This window comes from Carlito syrichta, unplaced genomic scaffold (genome assembly GCF_000164805.1).
Source record: "Carlito syrichta isolate Samal-C Ts95f unplaced genomic scaffold, Tarsius_syrichta-2.0.1 Scaffold302610, whole genome shotgun sequence".
NCBI classification, from domain to species: domain Eukaryota; kingdom Metazoa; phylum Chordata; class Mammalia; order Primates; family Tarsiidae; genus Carlito; species Carlito syrichta.
In genome coordinates this window covers 315,072-325,652 of record NW_007246706.1, presented here as the reverse complement: position 1 = coordinate 325,652, position 10,581 = coordinate 315,072, and positions in this window count along the sequence as shown.

Here is a 10,581-nt window from a genome sequence, read left to right as displayed (position 1 = left end):
TCACCTCAGCCTCCCAAAGGCGTGGGATTACAGGCTGAGCCACCGAGCCCAGCTACTATTGGACATTTTAAAAACGTAATTAAAGAGGTAAATATACCCTAGTCTAAGTGGAAAGAAAATATAGTAAATATAGTCATTATCCACTAAATGAATCACAGAATAAATGCAGTCCAATTCAAAGTCAACACAATTTTTTAAATGAAACTTAATGCAGTTCTCAGAAAAGATACAAAAATTGCTCAAAAAATTTATCAGAAGAAGAAAAAAAGATGAGGATGGACTACCTCAAATGTCAAAATATGCTATTAAAATGTAGTAATGGAATTAAATGGCATTGATATATTTATACGCCTACAAATGAAGCAGAACAGAACTTATGATGAAGGGCAAGCCAGTGAGAATAAGACTGAACAAGAGGACTAGAAAAAACGGTTAAGATTCCTAACTTAGCTGCCAACACACAAAAACAACAGCAGCAGCATATATTCTAAGTTTATTAAAAACCTAAATGTGTAAAATAAAACCACAGAAATATTCAAAACAAATATATTTGTAACCTTAGAGTGCAGAAGACCTCTGCAAGATGTAAAATGCATATGTAGTAGAAGAAACAGTTCACAAACTTGATGTTAATATTTAAAATGTATACCTGAAAAAAAAAGTATAATGTTTCTAACAATATTCTTAATTCTTACTATTAGGAAGTTTAGAATTTTCAGAAGAAATGGCTCAAAAGCAAAGTATAAATTAAGGGTGGTAGAGGGAACTGCCAAATGTTCAAGACCTGCTTTGAACCTGAGGCCACACTAGGGGCTTGGAAAAGACTATTCCATTTCACTTAGCTAAGGGAATCTCCATCAGATCTGCAAAGGATGTTTTGACTATCATCATTTTGCTAGGAGGAAACTTACCCTTAATCACTTACCAAGTAATCAGTTGAAGTGGGATTCAAACTGAACTCTTTTAACACCACCTTATCTCCCTGGAAAAAAAGAAGACACAAGAAACTCTGCCCTCCCCCCAAATTGTATGAGTGCTAAAGTGCTTGCTGTTGTAGTTATGTAACTAGAATAGGGTGGATAAATTTAGGATAGAATTTAAGTGCACACAAAGCAGATCATGTATTTCACATAGATAATATATTTAGTATATGGTATAGTAGATAACAAAGGATGAGAATGGAGGCAGGAGGCTGTTAAAATGTTTTTGCATAGCACAGTTGGAGCTCAAACCAGTCATCCTGGGGCAAATCTGTGAAATGTTGCCAAGTGCTCAATACCAGCACACAGAACCAGATTCAGGGGGAAGAAAGATCAATTGAATCTATTTCCTAAGCTTTAAGCTAGATTGCTGGTGTACTAACAGCATGATTCTGTTAACTAAAAAGTAGTGATAAACAGTTTGAAATGTGACTGATATGAAACTCCCTTTGAAGTCAAGCAAATTGTCACTAATCTCTATTTATGTCCATTTTGAATCCTAGGTGCAATGATTTTGTCTCTTAGGAAAGCTCCTGGCCCACTGAGTAGAATTAATAGAATCCTTATCAAAATAATTTTGGGGGATAAATTTTGGGTCTTCAGAGCATCCTTCTATTTTAAAAAACTGAAACTACTTAAGAAAGATAATATCTTATTCAAGTTAGCACAGATACTAGGAAGACTTCTTTAATGGGTTTTATTTTTATTATTTTTCTGTTGATAGGAATAATTCTGAATTATTAATATTAGTTTGAATAGTGTATTATAAATATATGAAATCTCTCAATCTACTAGGCTAGCAATCAACCTATTTTTTTAAGCACACATTTTAAAGTCCTGCAGTGGCTCAAAAACTCTGTTAAACTATGTAATGTGTGACCATTCAAAGTATAGGATTAGGATTTGGGATATCTAAAGTGTTAGCTCAGCATTCAAAACAAAATACAAACTTGCTTAGTAATCTCGCCCTCGATACGCCCTGTTTACAAGACTTGTTGCCTCAAATTTTGGTTTGCTTTCCTTCTGTGAAAAAGGTGCCCCACAATTCTGGCCTGAATCTTGGCAAGTGTGTGACTCTTGCCAGTCTCTTAGGGGACTTAGTTCTGCATCTATACCCTCAGGCAGCAATTAGATTGGTCTTAAACATTAACTAACAGCTTGGAATCCAGGTACTGCTAGCCCCTGACTGCCTCCAGTTTGCTGAGCTCCCAGGGTCAACATGACTTAGACTGATGGCCTACTTCTTTGAAAAGGAACATCCTTCACAAATGCGTACAATTTTCCACCAGTAAATTTAAGGAGAAACAAAAACCATTGCCTAAATAGAAATAAAAAGAAAAAAATAAAATGTTGATGTTTTGGTTATTGTAGTATGTAATATCACCAATATAAACATGTAAAAACATTTATTTTGATAATGGCTAAAATTTTTTTAAATAGTGTATATTTGCTAAGGCTAATAGAATTCTTAATAGTTTCTACTTTGGACATTTGAGTTAGAATGTAACATTTGAGGCCAGGCACAGTTGTTCACACCTATAATCCCAGCAACTTGGAAGGCTGAAGCAGGAGGATCACTAGAGGTCAGGAGTTTACAGCCAGCCTAGGCAACACAGCAAGACTTCATCTCTACAAAAAATCAAAAATTTAACTAGGTATGGTGGTGTGCAAGTATAGTTCCAGCTACTCAGGAGGGTGAGGTGAAAGGTTCACCTAAGCCCAAAAGATCAAGGCTGCAATGAGCCGTGATGGTGACACTGCACTCCAGCCTGGGTGACAGAGGGAGACTCCAAATCAAAAAATAAAAATAGAAAATAAAAAAATGTAACATTTGGGGTAAAAATCATTTTTGCAAAATGAAGTTTGCTGAACAGAAACAGTTTTCCATTGAAAAATATTGGAAGGTAAATGTTAAAGCAATGTGTTTGTATATTTGTGATATCAAAGCCATCTAGGGTAGGGAGAAAAAGAATGAATGTGAACTTTTCTTTTACAATAAAAGAACTACAAGCAGGAGATTACTTTTTCTTTCTCTTTTTCTTTTTTTTCTTTTTGAAAATTCAGACTAGTGCCTTGAGTGGTTTCTTTCTCAACACATAATTGATTCTTGGAATGATATTCACTTTGAGTGTGGACAGTTGTGCCTTTGGGACAGAAGCAGTTGTTACTACCTTTGTCATTTTGTACAACGACTGTAGTAGGAGAACTATTTTCTCCAAAAATTACCACTTAAGAGACCTAGAAAGTGAAACAATGTCATTTTGTATGTTTACAAAAGACAAAACACTCTTCCCACTATAAACCAAATAGAGAAAATAGGCAATTGAACTAATAGTATCTTTATCCCTGGGAACATATCACAAGTCGTTACAAATATAGCCATGAAAAATATTACAGGATGCAGTTAAAATAATGAATGTCAAAAAAATGTTTAAAGATTTAAAAACAGGAAAAAATTTTTGTAAGTCTGCCCAAAAACATTAGAGGAACTTTTTTTAAAAAAGGCTACAGACATAAAAACATTTACAATGTATTTTTTATTCTATCTTTCCTTTACAAGAAGATACCTTCTACAGAGATAAAATATGTGCCTCATATAACGTGGGCATACTGGAAAAGATAGATTTGTCATTTATTGATGACTACCTAACTTTTTCTTTTATCTACAATGATAAATCACCATTGTTTTAATTGATTCAATTAAATTCTCATGAGACAAGATGGTGAATTTTACCATCTATAGATGTAAATTCAACAAAAATCATATAACTTGAAGAAACAAGTGTGAACAAAATAAAAATCAAGGTTGGAAAAAAGCAAACTAAGGATCATTTAGGTATAATTTAAGTATAAACATATATTCAATGTTGTAAAAGTATTGCTTTTTCTTACTCTGGCATTTGCAGATAGATTTAATATATATGAAATGCATATGACCAATAATAGCAAATATATCTATAAACAATAAATTACGTTAGTGCACTGATTGGAATATGTACTGTTTCAATTTTTTATTAAACACAAAATTTGATAATACTGACTTTGTTAAACAACCTAAAATACTATTATTTTTATTATTATTATTTTACTAAATTACTTGATAATAACTTTTTACTATTGTCTTAAGTTAGAATTCTAAAGTATATATTAACATTTATTTTAAATTGTCCCCTAATTATTTTCACTATGTCAGCAGTCCAACTTCCTTGGATCTTCCAAATTTAATCTTTTTAATACTGAAATTTGTTTAATACTGAAATCTTTTTAATACCTGAAAAAAATAAGAAAAAAAAAGCAAATTATTATGTTGACCAATTAATCAGTTTTTATACAATTGCAAAATTTTTGTGAGAATTTTTTAGAATGTTGGCCTTCCTATAATAAGAAGAGATATTGTTCTAAGTAGTGTTGTAGATTTCTATCAGTATTAGGGGCTTTTTAATGTTGTTAAAACAATTTATATTCATAGAAATCAAGCCTAAAGACACAAGGTATTAAAACTAATAACACCATCCATAAAATGATTCACTGTAAATTCCTTTTTTAAAATTTATTATTATTTTTTAACTTTTTTTATTTTAAAGATGTGGGGTACAATTCAGGGTTAGGCATACAAATGTTCATTATGCAGGTCCCCTTGTTGATGAGGCATGCCCTCCTTCCCCAGGCAGACTCCCCCTACTGTCAATCCCACCTTCCCACCCCCTGCAGTTTCCCACTACTGCCAATCCTTTTTCCTTTCTTTTTTTTTGAATTAGGTTCTCACTCTGCTGTCACTCAGGCTGAAGCACACTGGCACAATCATGGCTCACTGCAGCCTCAATCTCCTGGATTCAGGTGACCCTACTGTCTCAGCCTTCCAAGTAGTAGCTGAGACTACAGGAGCATGTCACCATGCCTGGCTAATTTTTTTATTTTTTTGTAGAGACAGTGCCTTGCTATGTTGCCAGGTTGGTCTCAAACTCCTGGGCTCAAGCAATCCTTCTCCTTCAGCCTCCCAAAGTACTGGGATTACAGGTGTGAGCCACCATGCCCAGTCACAAATTTCTTAAAAACATACATATATGTCCTACTGCAATTCTAATTCAACCTGGAAAAAGGATCAAATTCAACACAACTTTTAGAAGTTCAAACATTCAATAATATATCATAAAGTTGTATTTTTCTGGTGTCATGCTCACAGAATCAGTATAAGAAATGATGTGGGCCGGGCTCGGTGCCTCAACCTGTAATCCGAGCACTTTGGGAGGCCGAGGTGAGTGAATTGCCCGAACCCGCAGGTCCAAGACCCGCCTGGGCAACTTGGCGAGACCTCATCTCTACAGTCAATCAAAAAATTAGCCAGGCGTCGTAGCGCGCGCCTGTAGTTCCAGCTACTTGGAAGGCTGAGGCGAAAGGATCGCCGGAGCCCAGCAGGTCGAGGCTGCGGTGGCCGGGAGCGGCCACTGCATTCCAGTCTGGGCAACAGAGTGAGACTGCAACTCAAAAAAAAAAAAAAAAAAATGATGTCTCCTCTCAGCATAAGAGAAAATGGAAATCCAAGAGGTAATGCTTTTACTTCATCATTTAGATACAAAACAGACTTAGTGTCTACATTTTCTAGTTTACTGATATTTTCATTTCAAATTAGATCATTTTCAGTTTTATACCTGAAATAATCATAGTCTAGGATAAAAGTTTAAATTAAAATAAAATAGCCTTTAATATTGGTATTATATTTCTGATAATTGCCATCAGTGCTATATCATTTTCGCAGGGACACCTGACTATTTTACTAGTTGACAAATAGTTTTTTGCAGAAATAAAAATGGTTTATACCTAGCAATAAGGTGCTTTATTCCGTTTTTTCTCCTGTTATGTAGATTTTTTTTAATAATAAGGTTTAAGTTAGAACTGAACACTATATACTAGCTAACATTGTAGAAATCTCTTGATATATGAATTTAACTCAGAAGGGTTTTATTTGTGTAGCAAACAAAAGTCAAATTTTGAGGAGAAGTATGAAGGAAAATGTTTGCAGGGGCTAAGTAGGTACACATGTGTAAATAGGCTGAATGTAAGATAACAGAGAATATGAACTATATATGAAAAAATGAATGCATATCTCACTTAAAAGCATTTAATCACAAAAATTTCAAAAACCTGTGCTACTCAAACTAAACAATATGGCCGGGCTCGGTGGCACAGCCTGTAATCTCGTGCTTTGGGAGGCCGAAGTGAGTGAATTGCCTGAGCCCGCGGGTTCAAGACCCGCCTGGGCTACTTGATGAGACCTCATCTCTACAATAAATCAAAAAGTTAGCCAGGCGTGGTAGTGCACACCTGTAGTTCCAGCTACTCGGAAGGCTGAGGCGGAGGGATGGCCGGAGCCCAGCAGGTAGAGGCTGCGGTGGCGGCCACTGCACTCCAGTCTGGGCGACAGAGTGAGACTCCAACTCAAAAACAAACAAACAGAAAAAACCACTAAACAATCCAAAGACTTCAAGTTACAAGTTTGCAACACTTGTTTGGGTGACATACAGAACACTTAAAGCCATCTCAGAGCATTTATTCTTTGTTTTGAGAGTCACTAAACTGGATCCTCCTATTTTACAAATGCCAGTTGGGTTCCAGGGACTCTGGGAAAGGAATGTAAATAATCTTTTGTGTATTTGTTTGTTAGATGAAGTCTGATACTCTTAATTTCCCCTTGAAATGCAGTACTCACCTTGAGGGAGAAAGAAGAAAATCTGCCTATCAACAGAGAATGTTACTGTAAAGAAATGGATTTTAATCTAACTTATTTCCTGTGCTCAGGATTTGAGAAGGTCTGACTGGGGATCATTGATAAAAAAGGACATCAAGTACTGCAGAGAATCTTGTCATGATACAGAGGAGAACCTTAGGCCAGGTCGGAGAAGTTCATAAATATATGGCTTAGATTGGAAGTTCCTTCAAGACTCTTTGACTCATCATTGAGGTACAAAACAAGTGTTCTACGCATGAACATGATTTTAAAAAACTGTAACCTGGATGTCAAATATGATAGCTATGCTCACAAAGGTTTCCTGACTAAATGAAAAAGACTTATGTTGAATGCAGAAGAATGAATTACAATAGCAATACTCTGTGGTGGAAACAGAGCCAGAGGTAACTCCAAACTAGGAAACTACAGTGAACTGATCAGAATGACCCACTATTTATCACCCGATCTTTGGAAGAAGTGTCAAGAAACTCCTGAGTCCCAGGAATCTTGGACAATTGAATCTCAAAGAGAGATAATGAATTTCTGTCATATATGGCTAATGGGAATAAAGTAACTAACTAAAGAAATAGAAAAGATTTCATATTGTAATTCTGGCTGGAGAAGTAGGTTTTCCCGTTATATCTAGTTCATCAAGCAAACATCTATGAATACACTTGTTCAAGCTGAAAATTCAAATTCTTATTTAGAACTCATAGAAATATGGTTTCCTTTTTACAATTCAATTATTTTACAGCTATCCATGTTCAAAAAGGTGCAGACATTTACTTTCAGAATACATTAGCCATATTTAACAAATACAATCTAGTAAAGAAGGTATGGTTTGGCACTTATCATTTTAATTAGCCTATTTCATATTACCAACACTGCACTCCTGTGAATTAAGTCAACTTATAGTTTGGTATTCGAGATTTAGAGGTTAGACACAGTTGGAAAAGTTAGACCAAGCACCTAGGTATTTTGAACCAAATCACTATCTATAAAACAACAAAGAACCTCAAAGAAACAGCCAAGTGTAATTTAAAGAACCTCAGGAGTAAGGATATAGGGGGAATCATATTTCTCTTCCTGCCCACCCTGGCCAATGTCCATTTCACCTACCTTCCTCTTTGAATTTTTTTAGCAGAAAGGACAATGAGAAAGATGGAAATGCTGCTTGTCAAAAAGTAATCAGAAAAGAGACCCCCTGATTCTGCTATCCCCACCTTTCCCAAAACATGATCGAAGAGTTGCCTGCATCAGAATCACCTGAGACTTGTTACCACTGAAGAGCCCTGGGCTCCCCGCCAGAACCTGACTGTGATCTCTAGTGTGGAGTTTGGGCGTCTTCATTTTTAGCAGCCTTGACAAGTTATTAGTCTGCACACTAACACATAAGAGCCACTACCTTCGCCCTGCGAGGACTGCCTTAAATATCAGGTTAAAATTCTAGTATTAAAATTATTTCATCAAACACATTTGCAATATTACATAATTTGTTTATAAAGCTCAAGTGAATAAGACTGTGTTTAAGTCATTATGATCATGTAGAAAATTACTCTTGGCATGTTTTCTTCCCCTATAGATAATGTACAGAAATGAATCAGCCTTCTGAATCAGGTTTTGAAATAAATTATGTTGTTTTTAAATATTTCACTTCTGTTTTCAATTATTAAAATATGTTATAACCTGAAGAAAACATATAAAACATCAGAAAAGATCATCATTGGAATTAAGCTCTTATAATCAAAGTATATATAAAATTTGTATATGATTTGCTTAGTTCAATACTTCCAGAACCTCAGTCACTTTCTTCTATTAAGTTGGACAGTTGCCATAGTACTGGTCAGATCTTCCTCAATTCTGACAAAATTCTGGTAAAAACTTTGGTTAAAAAGCATTGCAAGACTTCATTTTACATACATTTCTGCTTTGGAAAAGATAATACTTAGGTGAGAAAAAGAAAACTATTTTAGAAATGACTTATACTACTACATATAAAAATCAATACTGTCTTCCTATATAAGACCAATTTTCCTAATTTCATTTTGTTTTTGTTTGAGTTGGAGTCTCACTCCGTTGCCCAGACTGGAGTGCAGTGGTCGCTCCCGGCCACCTCGACCTGCTGGGCTGCGGCCATCCTTCCGCCTCAACCTTCCGAGTAGCTGGAACTACAGGCGTGTGCTACCATACCCAGCTAATTTTTTTGATTTTATTGTAGAGATGAGGTCTCGCCAAGTTGCCCAGGCAGGTCTCAAACCCACGGGCTCAGGCAATCCACTCACCTCAGCCTCCCAAGGCGTGGGATTACAGGCTGAGCCACTGAGCCTGGCTAATTTTCCTAATTTCATTTGTTTATTTATTTAATATCTTCTTACTCCAACTGAATTCTTTTTTTTCTTTCTTTTTTTTTTTTTTTTTTTGAGTTGAAGTCTCACTCTGTCGCACAGGCTGCAGTGCAGTGGCACACTCACGGCCACCGAAGCCTCCACCTGCTGGGCTCAGGTGATCCTTCTGCTTCAGCCTTCCAAGTAGCTGGAACCACAGGCGTGAGCCACCACGTCCAGCTAATTTTTTGATTTACCATAGAGATGAGGTCTCACTAAGTTGCCCAAGCTGGTCTTGAATGCCCCCCCCCCACAAAGTGCTGGGATTATAGGCGTGAGTCACTGCGCCTGCCCGGCTCCAACTGAACTCTAAGGATTCCTCTATCGTATTCTAAATTCTCATAGATGCTTGGCTTTAGTCTATACCATATCGTTTCAATTACTGGAACTTTATATTATCATACAGGATACGCTAGGATACGGCCGCCTCCTGTTCGGCTTCTTCAGAATTGTTTTGGAAAACATTTTTGGATTATGACCTCCTCATATAAATTTCAGAATCAGTTTCTCTGGCTCCATGTAAAAAGCTATTAAGAATTTTATTTGAATTGCATTACATTTATGGATTGATAGAGGGGAAATTTGGCATCTTTCTAGTTTGGAGTCTTTTCATCTGTAACTATGGAAAACCCTCACATTTATGATGTCCTTTAATAACATTCTGTGATTTCTTTCATGGAGTTCTTATACATTTTCTTTGAAGTTTATTTCTGTGTATTTATACTTTTGAATGGTATCTGTTTTCTATAATATTTTATATTTGATTATTACTGGTGCATAGAATGACTTTTGTATTAGTTTTCTATTTCAGGAATCCTTTTCTGTGTCTACAGATTTTCTTAGACTTACTATGTATCCTACCATCTACCAATCAAAATTGCCTTTCCTCCTTCTACCCATTCATTATCCTATTTTAAATTTTTTTTCTGGTTTTAATGCAACTCTTTAATAAAATATTAAATAATAGTGCTGAGAGCATGTGTTCTTGTCATGACTTCAATCAAAATGCTTCCAAATATTTGTGGAGGATTTTGGTAGTTGTCTTTTATCAAGTTTATTTTTTAACTATTTTATTTTGTTACAGAGATGTGGGGTACAATGAGGATTAACTACATAAGTGGGTTGCATGCAGGTGAAGTTTGGGCTTTTAATTGGCCCTTCCTCCCCCTTTTTATCAAGTTTAGATAGTTCCCTTCTATTCCTAACTTGCAGAGAATGTACATAACAATGGCTTCTTCAGAAACTATTGATATACCCTCTTTAATCCTTTAATTTTTTGATATGGTATACTGCTCTAGTGTTTTTTCTGATGTTAATTTATCTTTATACTCCTAATATAAAGCTTCTTGGTTGTGCATCATTGTTGGATCCGGATGCATTTGATATGGTAGCAGTTTTTTAAAAGATTTTCACAACAGCAGCCATATTGCTATCATCTTCTTACTGGTCATCCCACTTTTGTCTTCCCTGCAGTATACTGAGCACACAGCTG